Here is a 16,836-nt window from a genome sequence, read left to right on the forward strand (position 1 = left end):
GGAGGACGGGTCCTCAGGGGCAACCTTTACCATAGGCGCCAACCTCGAGCCTAGTCAGGAAGAAGCGTTGGTGAAGTTCTTGCGCGCAAACAAGGAAGTGTTTGCTTGGGAGCCCGATCAGCTGGTGGGGGTCCCAAGAGAGGTGATAGAGCACCACCTAAAGGTGTGCCCCAACGTACACCCCATGAAACAGAAGGCGAGGCGGCATTCCACGGAGAAGCAAGCTTTCATCATCCAAGAAACCCGCAAGCTGGAGGTTGCGACTGTCATTCGTGAGGTTCGGTACCCCGAGTGGCTGGCAAACCCCGTTGTTGTCCCCAAGAAAGGCGGGAAGGAGTGGATGTGCGTCGACTTCACCAACCTCAACAAGGCCTGCCCCCAAGATCCGTTCCCGCTTCCACGCATCGACCAGATCGTCGACTCCACTGCCGAGTGCGACTTGCTGTGCTTGGATGTGTTCTCAGGATATCACCAGATCAAGATGGCGGTAGAAGATGTGGAGCAAATGGCCTTCCTAACCCCGTGTGGGGTGTACTGCTACACTTGCATGCCTTTCGGACTGTGCAACGCAGGCACAATATTCCAGCGGCTCATGCACATCGCCCTGGGTCGGCAACTCGAGAGGAACGCTGAATCCTACATCGACTACATCATGGTGAAGTCTCGGGAGGCGAGGACCTTGATCCAAGACGTGGAGGAGACCTTTGAAAGCCTCCGCCAGGTGGACTTGCGGCTCAACCCGGAGAAGTGTGTGTTTGGCATCCCTTCCGGCAAGCTGCTGGGCTTCCTTGTGTCCCACAGGGGGATCGAGGGCAACCCGGAGAAGGTCAAGGCCATTGAAAACATGAGTCCACCGCAAACCCTCAAGGAAATGCAGAAGCTTGCTGGATGGGTGACTGCGTTGGGACGCTTTATTTCCAAGCTGGGAGAGCGTGCCCTACCCTTCTTCAAGCTGATGAAGAAGAAGGACCCATTCGAGTGGACCACGGAGGCCGACCAAGCATTTCAAGACTTCAAAAGATACCTGACTAGCCCCCCGGTGATGGTGGCGCCGCGACCTCTCAAGCCCCTAGTGCTCTATCTTGCCGCCACTCCCTACTCTGCCAGCGCGGCTTTAGTGATAGTTCAGGAAGAACACCAAGCCAAGGGCGCATCGCACCGAGTTACACCTCCAGCAGAGACGACGCAAGACCCGGAGGGCGCCACAAGGGTGGCCGCAGCAACAGCAGAAGAGCAAGCTCAACAGGACGACGCTCCCGAGCCCGCAAAGGCCTTGACAAGGGATCGAGTGCTGGGGGCTCCACCACCTTAGGAGGCACCCCAACTCCTCGAAGACGCAAGCCTCATCAACACACCTACCCTCATCGAGCACCCGGTATACTTCGTCAGCACAGTGTTACGGGATGCAAGAGCACGGTACCCCATGCCTCAGAAGCTCCTGCTCGCGCTCCTGGTGGCCTCACGAAAGCCGCGGCACTACTTTCAAGGCCACCCCATCAAGGTCGTCTCGGCCTACCCACTAGAGAGGGTGCTCAGGAGCCCCAACTCTGCTGGAAGGGTCGCTGAGTGGAACATCGAGTTGCAATAATTCCAGTTGGAGTTCAGCACTACCAGGGTCATCAAGGGAGCCGCACTCGCTGATGTCGTGGCAGAATGGACAAACGCCCCGGTGCTTGAAGTAGGCGAAGATCGGTCCCGCTCACCGGGAAGTGAGGTGCCTGATGGCTGGGTCATGTATTTCGATGGTGCCTTCACACACCAGGGTGTGGGGGCTGGAGCGGTGCTCATCTCACCCACTCAGGACAACCTCTACTACGCCGTGCAGCTCTGCTTCCAGCAGGGTGATAAGGTCTCCAACAACATCGCAGAATACGAAGGCCTCATAGCTGGCCTGAAAGCTACGGCGGCTCTCGGGGTGAAGCGCCTCACTGTTAGGTGTGAGTCGCAGCTCCTCGTCAACTTTTCCAACAAGGTGTACGAGCCGAAGGATGAGCACATGGAAGCATACCTCGCGGAGGTGCGCAAGATGGAGAAGCAATTCCTGGGCATGGAGTTGCAGCACGTGCCCCGTTACACCAACAAGGAATCTGACGACATTGCCAGAAGAGCATCCAAGCGACAACCCCAAGAGCCTGCCGTCTTCGAGGAGTGGCTCTTCAAGCCATCAGCAACACCACCACTTTCAAGAACAGCTCAGCCTCGGGAGGAACTCCCGCAGCCGCCTGCCACAAGAGCCCCGGCCTGTGGCCCGACCTCGGGAGCACACCTACTCTTGGCGCTCGAGCCCCAGGAGGGATGCTGGACCAAGGAATTCAAGGAATACCTGACGCAAGGGACGTTGCCAGAGAAGGAGGAGGACGCGGAGCGCGTGGCCCGACAGGCCAAAGCATACTGCATCTAGGACAGTGAGTTATACAGGAAGCGGCCAAATGACGTTTCACTGCGTTGTATCTCCAGGGAACAGGGGAAAGAGCTGATAGCCGACATACACGGCGGGACTGCGGGCACCATTCGTCGTCGCGAACCCTCGTCGGCAAGGCATTCCGCAGCGGATTCTACTGGCCTACGGTGCTAAATGACGCGACTGAGCTGGTGAAGTCTTGCGAGGCCTGTCAATTCCACACCAAGAAGATCCATCAGCCAGCTCAGGGCCTCCAGACCATTCCACTCTCGTGGCCGTTCGCAGTGTGGGAGCTAGATATCCTAGGCCCATTCCCTCAGGTGCCTGGGGGCTATCGATACCTCTATGTCGCCATCGACAAGTTCACTAAGTGGGCAGAGGTTGAAGCCGTCTGCACCATCCCAGTTGGCTCTGCGGTCAAGTTCATCAAGGGCCTCGTGAGCCGTTTTGGGGTCCCCAACCGCATCATCACCAATAATGGCTCGCAGTTCACTTGTAATCTCTTCAAGTCATATTGTGCTAACCTTGGAACGCAGATCTGCTACGCTTCGGTAGCGCACCCCAGGAGAAATGGCCAGGCCGAATGTGCCAACACGGAGGTCCTGAGAGGCCTCAAGACCAGGACCTTCAAGAAGAAGCTCAAGGCATGCGGCAGGGGCTGGCACGATGAGCTCCAGTCCGTGTTGTGGTCCATCCGCACCACCGCCACCAAGCCGACGGGCGAGACCCCGTTCTTCCTCATCTACGGAGCAGAAGCAGTCCTCCCTCACGAGGTCAGACATCGCTCCGCACGGGTCCTGGCCTTTGATGAAACGCAACAGGACGCTAGGCGGGGGATGGACCTCATGCTGGGGGAGGAACGTCGCCGCAAAGCTGCACTACAGGCAGCAAGATACAAGAAGGCGCTGCGGCGGTACCACTATCGCAACATCCGCTCCAGGATGCTCGAGGTGGGTGACCTCATCCTGAGGCAGGTCCTCTCCAGGGAAGGACTGCATAAGCTCTCACCCATGTGGGAGGGCCCATTCAAGGTCGTCCATGTCTCCATGCCTGGCGTCGCGCGCCTGGAGATACAGGACGGGGTACCCATCCAGAACGCCTGGAACATTCAGCACCTCCGGAAGTTCTACCACTGAAGAAAGGCCCAGTGCCTGTGAAGAAGTCCCGGCGCCTGTGAAGAAAGGCCCAGCGCCTGTGAAGAAGGCCCAGCGCCTATGAAGATTGCCGCCCGTGACACTCTCACGTAATAACGAGTGGGGTTGTACATGCTCCGGAGTCTCAGGAGTGCCGCCCTTGGGCCTCGGGGGCTCCCTCCCACATCTTAGTGGCAGCACTTAGCTCTGCGCTGGTGAGAACACGTCGAAGACTAGACTAGGTGCCGGACGCGGTTTTTCATTTGCTTTCCGAAGTTGGCTCCCCTCTTTAATTGAAATTTTCTTTCTGGTATCTCTTGCTGGTCTCGCCTTTTTGCTTTCTGCCCCTGTTTCTGCCTTCATTTCATTGGTCGGCATGTACTCTCTCATCGTTCCTTGCGAGGGGGGCGAACAGGTACCTTCATGAGCTTCCTTCTTCAGTTTTTCGCGAGGTACCCTCGTTCAAGCCCGCAAGCTAGCGCACCTCTCTCTCGATTCGTTCCCCTCGGGTACCACGATACGAAGCGCTAGGTCAAGGCCAGCGGCGCATGTGACCAAGACTCAAGTGAATGATATACCTCTTGATGAATTTTTTGCAACTCCTAAGCGCCTACCAGGCCAACGAGGCCTCGGCAGGCACCAGGAAGTAAGCGCCTCGTGAGAAGGAGGCTACCTCGAGCAAGTCAAGCTAAGTGATCCCTACATAAAACGACGATGTTGTGACACAGCACAGGAACGACAAACACAACATAATGATTGAGATCATAGTTTGATACACGCCAATCCGGGGCCCATTCTGGTTTATTTCTGATGCAGGAAGGAAAGGAAGAACAAAATAAAAGCGGTGCGTGCCCCTACAACGATCCACGAGGGCGGGCTCTTGGCACCGCCCCGAGCTCAGCCAGACCCCTCCTCGCGCTTCATGGAGACGCGGCGACGAGACGACTGTTGGGGAACGTAGTAATTTCAAAAAAATTCCTATGCACACGCAAGATCATGGTGATGCATAGCAATGAGACGGGAGAGTGTCGTCCATGTACCCTCGTAGACCATTAAGCGGAAGCGTTATAACAACATGGTTGATGTAGTCGTACGTCTTCACGATCGACCGATCCTCAGCACCGAACATACGGCACCTCTGCGTTCAGCACACGTTCAGCTTGGTGACGTCCCGCGAACTCACGTTCCAGTAGAGCTCGAGGGAGAGTTTCGTCAGCACGACGGCATGGTGACGATGTTGATGAAGCTACCGTCGCAGGGCTTCGCCTAAGCACCACTATGATATAACCGAGGTGGATTATGGTGGAGGGGGGCACCGCACATGGCTAAGAGATCAATAGATCAATTTTTGTCTCTTTGGGGTGCCCCCCTACCCCATATATAAAGGGGGGAGGAGGAGAGGGCCAGCCAAGGGAGAGGCGCGCCCAAGGGGGGGCAATCCTACTCCAAGTAGGTTTGCCCCCTCCCTTTCCTATTCCAAGAAGGAGAAGAGGGAAGGAGGAGGTGGAGAGAAGGAAGGAGAGGGGGGCCGCCGCCCTTCCCCTTGTCCAATTTGGATTGGGGCAAGGGGGGCCGCGCGCCACCTCCTGGCTTCCCTCTCTCTTCTCCACTAATGCCCATAAGGCCCAATAGCTTCCCAGGGGGTTCCGGTAACCCCCGGTGCTCCGGTATATGTCTGAAACCTCTCGGAACCCTTCCGGTGTCCGAACATAGTCATCCAATATACCGATCTTTACGGCTCGACCATTTCGAGACTCCTCGTCATGTCCGTGATCATATCCGGGACTCCGAACTACCTTCGGTACATCAAAACACAAAAACTCATAATACCGATTGTCACAAAACTTTAAGCGTGCGGACCCTACGGGTTCGAGAACTATGTAGACATGACCGAGACACGTCTCCGGTCAATAACCAATAGCGGAACTTGGATGCTCATATTGGTTCCTACATATTCTACAAAGATCTTTATCGGTCAAACCGCATAACAACATATGTTGTTCCCTTTGTCATCGGTATGTTACTTGCCCGAGATTCGATCATCAGTATCTCAATACCTAGTTCAATCTCATTACCAGCAAGTCTCTTTACTCGTTTCATAATGCATCATCCCGCAACTAACTCATTAGTTGCATTGCTTGCAAGGCTTATAGTGATGTGCATTACAGAGAGGGCCCAGAGATACCTCTCCGACAGTCAGAGTGACAAATCCTATTATTGATCTATGCCAACTCCACGAACACCATCGAAGACACATGTAGAGCACCTTTATAATCACCCAGTTATGTTGTGACGTTTTGTAGCACACAAAGTGTTCCTCTGGTATTCGGGAGATGCACAATCTCATAGTCATAGGAACATGTATAAGTTATGAAGAAAGCAATAGCGGTAAACTTAAACGATCAAGTGCTAAGCTAACGAAATGGGTCAAGTCAATCACATCATTCTCTAATGATGTGATCCCGTTCATCAAATGACAACTCTCTTCCATGGCTAGGAAACTTAACCATCTTTGATTAACGATCTAGTCAAGTAGAGGCATACTAGTGACACTTTGTTTGTCTATGTATTCACACATGTACTAAGTTTCCGGTTAATACAATTCTAGCATGAATAATAAACATTTATCATGATATAAGGAAATAAATAATAACTTTATTATTGCCTCTAGGGCATATTTCCTTCAGTCTCCCACTTACACTAGAGTCAATAATCTAGTTCACATCTTTATGTGATTAGTTCACATCTCCATGTGACTAATACCCAATGGGTTTACTAGAGTCAATAATCTAGTTCACATCGCTGTGTGATTCATACCCAAAGAGTGATCATGTTTTGCTTGTGAGAGAAGTTTAGTCTACGGGTCTGCAACATTCAGATCTGTATGTATTTCGCAAATTTCTATGTCTACAATGCTTTGCACGGAGCTACTCTAGCTAATTGTTCCCACTTTCAATATGTATCTAGATCGAGACTTAGAGTCATCTAGATCGATGTAAAAAGTTTGCATCAACGTAACTCTTTACGACGAACTCTTTTGTCACCTCCATAACCGAGAAATATTTCCTTAGTCCTCTAAGGATAATTTTGACCGCTGTTTAGTGATCTACTCCTAGATCACTATTGTACCCTCTTGCCAAACTTATGGCGAGGTACACAATAGGTATGGTACACAGCATGACATACTTTATAGAACCAATGACTGAGGCATAGGGAATGACTTTTCATTCTCTTTCTATTTTCTGTCGTGGTCGGGTTTTGAGTCTTTACTCAACTTCACACCTTGCAACACAGGCAAGAACTCCTTCTTTGACTGTTCCATTTTGAACTACTTCGAAATCTTGTCAAGGTATGTATTCATTGAAAATATATCAAGTGTCTTGATCTATCTCTATAGATCTTGATGCTCAATATGTAAGTAGCTTCACCAAGGTCTTTCTTTGAAAAACTCCTTTCAAACACTCCTTTATGCTTTCTAGAAAATTCTACATTATTTCCGATCAACAATATGTCATTCACATATACTTATCAGAAATGTTGTAGTGCTCCCACTCACTTTCTTGTAAATACAGGCTTCTCCGCAAGTCTGTATAAAACCATATGCTTTGATCACTTTATCAAAGCATATATTCCAACTCCGAGATGCTTGCACCAGTCCATAAATGGATCGCTGGAGCTTGCACACTTCGTTAGCACTTTTTAGATCGATAAAACCTTCTGGTTGCATCATATACAACTTTTCTTTTAGATATCCATGAAGGAATATAGTTTTGACATCCATTTGCCAGATTTCATAAAATGTGGCAACTGCTATCATGATTCGGACAGACTTTTAAGCATCGATACGAGTGACAAAATTTCATCGCAGTCAACACCTTGAATTTGTCGAAAACATTTTGCGAAAATTCGAGCTTTGTAGATAGTAACACTACTATCAGTGTCCATCTTACTCTTGAAGATCCATTTATTCTTAATGACTCACCGATCATCGGGCAAGTCAATCAAAGTCCATACTTTGTTCTTATACATGGATCCCATCTCAGATTTCATGGCCTCAAGCCATTTCACGAATCTGGGCTCATCATCGCTTCCTCATAGTTCGTAGGTTCATCATGGTCAAGTAACATGACATCCAGAACAGGATTACCATACCACTCTGGTGCGGATCTCACTCTAGCTGACCTATGAGGTTTGGTAGTAACTTGATCTGAAGTTACATGATCATCATAATTAGCTTCCTCACTAATTGGTGTAGGAGTCGCAGGAACAGATTTCTGTGATGAACTACTTTCCAATTAGGGAACAGGTATAGTTACCTCATCAAGTTCTACTTTCCTCCCACTCACTTCTTTCGAGAGAAACTCCTTCTCTAGAAAGGATCCATTCTTAGCAACGAATGTCTTGCCTTCAGATCTATGATAGAAGGTGTACCCAACTTTCTCTTTTGGGTATCCTATGAAGACACATTTCTCCGATTTGGGTTTGGGCTTATCAGGATGAAACTTTTTCACATAAGCATCGCAACCCCAAACTTTAAGAAACGACAACTTTGGTTTCTTGCCAATCCACATTTCATATGGCATCATCTCAACGGATTTAGATGGTGCCCTATTTAACGTGAATGCAGCTGTCTGTAATGCATAACCCCAAAACGGTAGTGGTAAGTCGATAAGAGACATCATAGATTGCCCCATATCTAATAAAGTACGGTTACGATGTTCAGACACACCATTGCGCTTTGGTGTTCCAGGTGGCGTGAGTTGCAAAACTATTCTGCATTGTTTCGAATGAAGACCGAACTCGTAACTCAAACATTCTCCTCCATGATCAAATCATAGAAACATTATTTTCTTGTTACGATGATTTTCCACTTCACTTTGAAATCATTTGAACTTTTCAAATGTTTCAGATTTATGTTTCATCAAGAAGATATACCCATATCTTACCCAAATCATCTGTGAAGGTCAGAAAATAACGATACCTACCGTGAGCCTCAACACTCATCAAACTGTATACATCAGTATGTATTATTTCCAACAAGTCTGTTGCTCGCTCCATTGTTCCGGAGAACGGAGTCTTAGTCATATTGCCCATGAGGCATCGTTCGCAAGCATCAAGTGATTCCAAAAGCCCATCAGCATGGATTTTCTTCATGCGCTTTACACCAATATGACCTAAACGGTAGTGCCACAAATAAGTTGCACTATCATTATTAACTTTGCATATTTTGGCTTCAATATTATGAATATGTGTATCACTACGATCGAGATTCAATAAACCATTCACCTTGGGTGTATGACCATTGAAGGTTTTATTCATGTAAACAGGACAACAATTATTATCTGATTTTAAATGAATAATTGTATTGCAATAAACATGATCAAATCATATTCATGCTTAACACAAACACCAAATAACATTTATTTAGGTTCAACACTAATCCCGAAAGTATAGGGAGTGTGCGATGATGATCATATCAATCTTGGAACTACTTCGAACACACATCATCACTTTACCCTTAACTAGTCTCTGTTCATTCTAAAACTCCTGTTTCGAGTTACTAATCTCATCAACTAAACTAGGATCAAATACTGAGGGGTTGCTATAAACACTAGTAAAGTACACATCAATAACATGTATATCACATATACCTTTGTTCACCTTGCCATCCTTCTTATCCACCAAATACTTGGGGCAGTTCTGCTTCCACTGACCAGTCCCTTTGCAGTAGAAGCACTTAGTCTAAGGTTTAGGTCTAGACTTGGGCTTCTTCATTTGAGCAGTAGCTTGCTTGCCATTCTTCTTGATGTTCCCCTTCTTCCCTTTGCCCTTTTCTTGAAATTAGTGGTCTTGTCAACCATCAACACTTGATGATTTTCTTGATTTCTACCTTTGTCGATTTCAGCATCACGAAGAGCTTGGGAATTGTTTCCGTTATCCCTTTCATATTATAGTTCATAATCAGGTTCTAGTAACTTGGTGATAGTGACTAGAGAACTCTGTCAATTACTATCTTATCTGGAAGATTAACTCCCACTTGATTCAAGTGATTGTAGTACTCAGACATTCTGAGCACATGCTCACTGGTTGAGCTATTCTCCTCCATCTTGTAGGCAAAACAATTTGTCAGAGGTCTCATACCTCTCGACTCGGGCATGAGTCTGAAATACAAATTTCAGCTTTTGGAACATCTTATATGCTCCGTGGCGTTCAAAACGTTTTTGAAGTCCCGGTTCTAAGCCGTAAAGCATGGTGCACTAAACTATCAATTAGTCATCATACCGAGCTTTGCCAAACGTTCATAACGTCTGTATATGCTCCTGCAATAGGTCCGTCACCTAGCGGTGCATCAAGGACATAATTCTTATGTGCAGCATTGAGTATAATCCTCAGATCACGGAGCTAGTCCGCATTATTGCTACTAACATCTTTCAACTTATTTTTCTCTAGGAACATATCAAAAATTCAATGGAACAACAGCACGTGCCATCTATCTACAATAACATAGACAAGCAACATACTATCAGGTACTAAGTTCATGATAAATTTAAGTTCAATTAATCATATTACTTAAGAACTCCCACTGAGATAGACATCCCTCTAATCATCTAAGTGATCACGTGATCCATATCAACTAAACCATAACCGATCATCACGTGAAATGGAGTAGTTTTCAATGGTGAACATCACTATGTTGATCATATCTACTATATGATTCATGCTCGACCTTTCGGTCTCAATGTTCTGAGGCCATATCTGCATATGCTAGGCTCGTCAAGTTTAACCTGAGTATTCTGCGTGTGCAAAACTGTCTTACACCTGTTGTAGATGAACGTTGAGCTTATCACACCCAATCATCACGTAGTGTCTCGGCACGATGAACTTTGGCAACGGTGCATACTCAGGAAGAACACTTTTACCTTGAAATTGAGTGAGAGATCATCTTATAATGCTACCATCAAACAAAGGAGAATAAGATGCATAAAGGATAAACATCACATGCAATCAATATAAGTGATATGATATGGCCATCATCATCTTGTGCCTTTGATCTCCATCTCCAAAGCACCGTCATGATCACCATCATCACCGGCGCGACACCTTGATCTACATCGTAGCATCATTGTCGTCTCGCCAACTATTGCTTCTATGACTATCGCTACTGCTTAGTGATAAAGTAAAGCAATTACATGGCGATTGCATTGCATGCAATAAAGCGACAACCATATGGCTCCTGCCAGTTGTCGATGACTCCTTTACAAAACATGATCATCTCATACAATATATATAGCATCATGTCTTGACCATATCACATCACAACATGCCCTGCAATAACAAGTTAGACGTCCTCTACTTTGTTGTTGCAAGTTTTACGTGGCTGCTACGGGCTGAGCAAGAACCGCTCTTACCTACGCATCAAAACCACAATGATAGTTCATCAAGTTTGTGATGTTTTAACCTTCTCAAGGACCGGGTGTAGGCACACTCGGTTCAACTAAAGTTGGAGAAACTGACACCCGCCAGCCACCTGTGTGCAAAGCACGTCGGTAGAACCAGTATCGCGTAAGCGTACGCATAATGTCGGTCCGGGCCACTTCATCCAACAATACCGCCGAACCAAAGTATGACATGATGGAAAGCAGTATGACTTGTATCGCCCACAACTCACTTGTGTTCTACTCATGCATATAACATCTACGCATAAACCTGGCTCTGATACCACTCTTGGGGAACGTAGTAATTTCAAAACAAATCCTATGCACGCGCAAAATCATGGTGATGCATAGCAACGAGAGGGGAGAGTGTCATCCACGTACCCTCATAGACCGTTAATCTGAAGCGTTATAACGACGCGGTTGATGTAGTCGTACGTCTTCACGATCGACCGATCCTCAGCACCGAACATACGGCACCTCCGCGTTCAGCGCATGTTTAGCTCGGTGACGTCCCGCGAACTCACGATCTAGTGGAGCTCGAGGGAGAGTTTCGTCAGCACGACGGCGTGGTGACGATGTTGACGAAGCTACTGTAGCAGGGCTTCGCCTAAGAACCGCTACGATATAACCGAGGTGGATTATGGTGGAGGGGGGCACCGCACATGGATAAGAGATCAATAGATCAATTGTTGTCTCTTTGGGGTGCCCCTACCCCCGTATATAAAGGGGGAGGAGGAGAGGGCCGGCCAAGGGAGAGGCGCGCCCAAGGGAGGGAAATCCTACTCCAAGTAGGTTTGCCACCTCCCTTTCCTATTCCAAGAAGGAGAAGGGGAAGGAGGAGGTGGAGAGAAGGAAGGAGAGGGGGGCCGTCGACCCTTCCCCTTGTCCAATTCGGGTTGGGGCAAGGGGGCCGTGCGCCACCTCCTGGCTGTCCTCTCTCTTCTCCACTAAGGCCCATAAGGCCCAATAGCTTCCCGAGGGGTTCCGGTAGCCCCCGGTACTCCGGTATATGTCTGAAACCTCCCGGAACCCTTCCGGTGTCCGAACATAGTCATCCAATATATCGATCTTTATGTCTCGACCATTTCGAGACTCCTTGTCATGTCTGTGATCATATTCGGGACTCCGAACTACCTTCGGTACATCAAAACACAAAAACTCATAATACCGATCGTCCAGAACTTTAAGCGTGCGGACCATATGGGTTCGAGAACTATGTAGACATGATCAAGACACATCTCCGATCAATAACCAATAGTGGAACTTGGATGCTCATATTGGTTCCTACATATTCTACGAAGATCTTTATCGGTCACACCGCATAACAACATACGGTGTTCCCTTTGTCATCGGTATGTTACTTGCCCGAGATTCGATCGTCGGTATCTCAATACCTAGTTCAATCTCGTTACCGGCAAGTCTCTTTACTCGTTCTGTAATGCATCATCCCGCAACTAACTCATTAGTTGCATTGCTTGCAAGGCTTATAGTGATGTGCAGTACCGAGAGGGCCCAGAGATACCTCTTCAACAATCGGAGTGACAAATCCTACTCTTGATCTATGCCAACTCCACGAACACCATCGGAGACACCTGTAGAGCACCTTTATAATCACCCGGTTACGTTGTGATGTTTGGTAGCACACAAAGTGTTCCTCCGGTATTCGGGAGATGCACAATCTCATAGTCATAGGAACATGTATAAGTCATGAAGAAAGCAATAGCAGTAAACTTAAACGATCAAGTGCTAAGCTAACAAAATGGGTCAAGTTAATCACATCATTCTCTAATGATGTGATCTCGTTCATCAAATGACAATTCTTGTCCATGGCTAGGAAACTTAACCATCTTTGATTAACCATCGTGAGGGGCCTTCCCTTTCTCCGTGACGGAGAACCTCTTCGACGGCACCATTGGTGTCGCAACTGATGATGGAGCAAAGCGGGAGAAGCGAGCAGAATGGGAAGAGATGGGCGACGGGGGCTCTGCCCCTCCCCTTTTATAGCAGAAGAAGGCCAACCAGCGCCCCCCACGATCATAGGTAATGATGTTTTTCTCCTGCATGCAGTAGAGACTCATCAAATCGAGCAGTTGTCGAGGCGACTTGGGGAAGCAGAGATGCTCGCGTCTAATCAACCGCCATGCGTCGACCAAGGCCGTAGGCTATTGGGGCCCGCGGTGCTCTGCACTTGCCCCTTGGCTTCGCCTCGAAGCCAAGCCCGAGCGTGCCTTGGGCCTAGGGGCTACTGTCGGTGTTCTGGGAACGGGGGTCCCTAGACTTGCCTGCCTACGGCCCACGGCGTGGATATGCGAGCGGGCCCATACGACCCATCTTCACCAACAAGATTTCAAGAACCTCACGAGGGGCCAAGCCTCGCGAGGCAGACGACACAAGACCTCCTCGGGAGCGGCCTCACCAGGCTGGCTCGTGAGGGGTGGAGAGTTCAAGGCAAGGCAAACCTCGTGAGGTTCCGATGACGTGAGCCATGACGATCGAGATCAGGCGGGCATCAGGCGGGCGCCAGCGCGCACAGTGTCCTTATTTCCTCTTTGGTGCCAAGGGAGCAAGCGCATGCACGGAGTACTGAGGCGTCAAGGAAAGATTTTCATATCAGTGCAACGAGACCAAGACCAGCAGGACGGCAAGATGGAGGTCACCATGGAGTCCAAGACGGCGTCAACACCAGGGCCTTTTGCAGGCGAAGACTGGTTTTGTCAGGATAAGATGTACTAGCTATCCCCTTTCAAATTGACCGTTGTTGGATCCCTTCCCGCTCAATATTAGGGGAGAGGAACAGGGCCTCTATAAAGAGGACTAGCCACTACCATAGCTAGGGGGATCCAACGGATCAAGAGAGACTAGAACTACCACAAGTTCACCGAGCACAAGAACACCTCTCCTCAGGAGGCTGTTCTTCCCCTTGTATTGTTCATCCTTAGCCCAAGAGGCAATCCACCACCAACACACTGGAGTAGGATATTACACCACAACGGTGGCCCGAACCTTTATAAATCTTGTGTCCTTTGTGTTGCGAGTTCATCAAGTTAGTTCTGTTGACACCTGATTTTGGCAAGATATAGATTGAAAGGGTTTCAGCATGAGAAAGTTTCACATCGTCAAGTGGAACAACTTTGATGTTTAGGCTATCGTCATTCGACCTCATCTCAGTGGCCGAAGATGTACTCCGTGTGACAAAATTTAGTGTTCTGAGTGCTTTTTGGCCGATTACACCCTCAATATGACCTCAGATGAAGGAGCACTCTAAAGGAATTATCTTCGTCTCATTGAGGCAATCAATTTTCATATATAAATCATCTTAATCCGAGTTCATATGCAAAAGTTACAATCAATACGGTCTGGACAGGCCAGAGATCAAAATATTACGCTTGACACCAGGCACATGTTGTTGAGTGTCTGATACAATGCGTGAGCAATTCGGCCCTCAAGACGGCCTTGAATCGAAAAACCTTCAATACAGAGAAGTTTGTCTCGTCGAGCCGGTCGATTTTCATATATAATCCATCTCAATCCGAGGTCGTATGACACCTGGAGAGACAAAACAAGATCAGGCTATGTTTTCAGTCGGAAAATCTGAGTGAAAAGCTAGCATCCGAGTGAAAACTTACCTATCGAGTGAAAGCTTACCATCCGAGTGAGAACTTACCGGTCGAGTGAAAGTTTTCCGTCCGAGTGAAATTATTATCATTCGAGTGAAATTGTTACCGTCGGAATGAAAACTTGCCAATCGAGTAAAGAGATTACCTTCCGAGTGAAAATATGGTCATCCGAGTGAAGATTGTCTTCCGAGTGGAAGATTCTAACATCCAAGTGAAAAAGTCCAGTCGGACGATCCAAGTGAATGACTCTTATCCAAGTGGATGAGCTCGAATCCGAGTGAAACTAAACATATGCCCGATAGTTTATCAAGATGACCTCGGATGAAGAAGTGTTCAATACATAAGTTGTGCATATCATCAAGACGGTAAACTTTGGTTTTGGAGTCATCATCATCAGAGATAGCATATGGCTTACAAATTAACTACGAGACTCGGATAATTCAGTCTACTGCAAGACCGAGTCCGACTGAAAGGTAAAGATGACCTCGAAAAGTATTCAAGAAGGCCTTATTTGAAAAAGTGATCAACGTGAGAGTTGTTTCTATCGTCGAGGCGCAGAAATTTGATATTTGGGCCGTCTTGATCGGAGATCATATGTAAGCTCAACGGCCCGCGCAAGAAGGAAGGCAGAGTTTGGGCCAGATTCAGACTGAATCCGAGTTGAAATAGAACTAGGACTCTAGGACGTGAATTGATGTAATTTTTCTTGTATGGAAAGCCTAGATGAATCCTTTACTTGTACGGGAAGTCCAGCCGCCTCTTATATATGTTGGGGGTGACGGACGATTGTAGAACACACAACGAACAAATCAATATACTACTTTTTCATCTACGTTTTATCTCTCCATCGTTTTCTCTCTCTCGTTCTTCGTTGTTCCTCGAATTTGAGAGCTGCGAATCTCGAGGCTCTAGGGGCGAGCGAATCGACTTAGGGCAACCCATAGCCGCCGCACTCCCTGACGGGGTCCCTCCTGGGGGGTGTGGGGTTTCGGGTCTGCAAAAGCGTCCGTCGACTGTCTTGCGTATCGCGTTGTCGGTCGGGTCTCCTTCGACGTGAGCTGCGGTGCATCACCCCCGGCGTTGAGGGTACACGTGACATGTTCGTGTGTCAACACACTTTTTGGCGAATCTGCTGGGGAACGAAGATCAATCATCATCATCCACCATGTCCGATCTTCCCAAGCCATCTGAGGTAGACACCGATAACATCATTAAGCCCAGTCTTGATGAGATATCGGCCGATCATCGCCAAGTCTATGAGGAGTACAAGAAGGCGCGCGAGGAGAAGGACCTGCAGGAGTTCCTTGCAAAATTCAAGAAAGATCGCCAAGGCAACATCACTCCGATTGAAGAAATCAAGTTCCCTCCTCTTCAAACTGAATAGGTTAAACCCTTTGTAAGTACTACCTTTTCTCCTGAGCAGTGGGCTGAGATTGAAAGTCGTATTGCTGATGGTAACAATCTAGTCTATCAAACTGACATAGAAAATACTAATGCTCAGAAGAATAAATCTCAATCGTCTAGTGGTAATGATGGTGCAGCTGCTAGTGTGCAAAACCCTAATCTGGCTTTACCTATTTCATCGGCGCCTCCCGTGCCGATGACTTATTATCCTACCCAAACAAATCAGATTGTGGCTGCGCCCATAAATCCTATTATGAGCATGCCAGGTTCGGTGGCAACGCCGAACCAAACCCTACCTACAACTACATCCACTCGACCACTACCAAATTATGGGTCGACATACATGCCACAATTCCTACATACAACCAGTAACCCAACTCCTCCTATGCCACTGCCACAAGCTGTATCGTCCACTATGGATGATGGTCTAACTAATCTTAGAGAGGAGATGGCTAAAATGCTTCGAGAGAATTTTGGAGTTGAGTTACCTCGGAATCGGATTTACCAAAAGCCGTACCCCGAGTACTTTGATGCCATCTAGTGCCCTCCGGGATATAAGATTCCAGATTTTGTTAAGTTCAATGGAGAGGGCACAAAAACCACATGGGAGCATGTTAGTCAATATTTAGCACAATTGGGTGAGGCAGGCTCATTGAATGAATTGAAAGTGCGTTTATTTCCTTTATCATTAACTGGTACCGCATTTTCATGGTTTTCTTCTTTACCACATGGTTCCATTCGGGTTTGGTCGCAGCTAGAGCAGAAGTTTCATGATCACTTTTATGGCGGCGACAATGAACTCAAGTTGTCACATCTGACATCGGTTAAACAGAAGCATGATGAAT

This window comes from Triticum aestivum, chromosome 2A, assembly GCF_018294505.1.
Source record: "Triticum aestivum cultivar Chinese Spring chromosome 2A, IWGSC CS RefSeq v2.1, whole genome shotgun sequence".
Lineage (NCBI taxonomy): Eukaryota > Viridiplantae > Streptophyta > Magnoliopsida > Poales > Poaceae > Triticum > Triticum aestivum.